Source organism: Tupaia chinensis, unplaced genomic scaffold, assembly GCF_000334495.1.
Source record: "Tupaia chinensis unplaced genomic scaffold, TupChi_1.0 Scaffold147350_1, whole genome shotgun sequence".
Lineage (NCBI taxonomy): Eukaryota > Metazoa > Chordata > Mammalia > Scandentia > Tupaiidae > Tupaia > Tupaia belangeri.
In genome coordinates this window covers 128,413-130,291 of record NW_006207201.1, presented here as the reverse complement: position 1 = coordinate 130,291, position 1,879 = coordinate 128,413, and positions in this window count along the sequence as shown.

Here is a 1,879-nt window from a genome sequence, read left to right as displayed (position 1 = left end):
CATCCTGCAAGCCCCCTCTTCAAAAGACCCTTCCCAGTAATCAAGATCTAAGAAGAAGATACAACAGACAAATGGACTTCCTCATCCTGAGAACTGTGATTGATTTTACCTGATCTGACAAGACAAACAGCATGTTTTATAATTATTGCTTCCATGCTTTGTATACCTGGTTCCTTAGAGTAAATCTTTTACTGCCCCTCACCCATTTACTTGCATGTATCACATTTTCAATAAAAAGGCACGATGATTCCTAGCAGTTGTCACTCCTCAGAGAGCGATCTTTGAGGGGTGTCCGGCATAGGACATGCATGAGAAAGCATCGAGGCCTCTGTCTTCTGTTCACCTTCGCTGCCTCCGTCAAGATAACCCACCCACGCCGAGGCTGGTCCCCGGCAGTCTTGTCTCTCTATTTTTCTCCATAATGTCTTTCTTCAGACTCTCCTTCTCCTTCAACCCTCTTCCCACACTGTGATCAGTATCCATAACCATTATCCCTATAAACTTTGGTCAATCATTTTCAGTCATAGAGTGCAGACACTCAGTATATATTGAGTGGGGACATACAGTGTCTCTCCTTCCTAGCCTGGCTTGCTTCACTCAGCAGTAAATCTTCCATATTTTTCCACTTTCTGTCAAAAGCCAGGGTTTTGTTTTTTATGGCTGAATGGTATTCCATAGAGTACATGTGCCACACTTTTTCAATCCATTCTTTTGGTTATGGACATTTGAGTTTGTTCAATCTCATAGCAATTGTGAATAATGCTGCAATAAACATAGAATGTGCAAGTACATTTCCAACACAATGTTCTTCTGTCCTTTGAGTAGATACCCTGGAGTGTGATTATATGGTAGTTTTATTTGTAGATCTTTGAGAAATGTCCATATTGTTCTCCACAGTGACTGAGCCAATTTAGATTCCCACCAGCAGTGGAAGAAAGTTCCCCTTTCACCAAAACCCCATGAACACTTATCATTTTTTGCTATTAATTAGCAAAAATGATAGTGGATTAGGTGGATTCTCATTGTGGTTTTCATCTGCATCTTTTTTATGATGAAGGATGTTGAGCATTTTTTCATATGTTTTTTGGCTGTTCATATGTCTTCCTTAGAAAGTTATTTTTGCAGTTAAATTTCCCATCTTTTAATTGGGTTCATCATTTTTTAAGGGTAAGCCACTTAAGTTCCCTGTGTATTGTGGTTATCAGTCCCTTATCTGAAGTATACTTTATAAAAATATTCTCCTATTCTGAGGGGTGTCAATTCACACTAATTACTGTGCCTTTTGCTGTGCAGAAACTTCTTAATCTGATGTAATCCCACTTAGCTATTTTTGGGATTATTGCCAGTGCTTTTTTTGGAGGGAGTCTTATTTAAGAAGTCTTTGCCTATCCCAATGTCTCCCAAGTTTCCCCAGTGTTTTCTATTGGTAGTTTTACAGTTTATGATCTTAGGTTCATATCTTTATAAACTTCGAGTTAATTTTTGTCAATGATGAGAGGTAGGGGCTCAGTTTCATCTTTTTGGAGGTAGATACACAGTTTTTCCAGCACCATTTACTAAAGAAGTTTTCCTTTTCCCACTGGATTGACTGGTTCCCTTTGTCAAAGATCACTTGTCTGTATATTTAAGGTTTATTTGGGGGACCAGCAGATGGTGTAATGGTTATTTCACTGTACTTCCATGTAGCACACTACTGTTTGAGTCCTGGACCCCGTGACTTAAAACTCATGCTGGGTATGTGTGCATGCATGCCCAAAATTCCCGAGAAGTGACTAGAGGAGAAGGCATTGTGTTCTGACCATCCCCCCTGGGAGGGTTATTTTTTTCCTTTTTTTTTTTTTTTGGGAGATTTTTCCTTTAAGGGGGGGGGGTGTTTCCA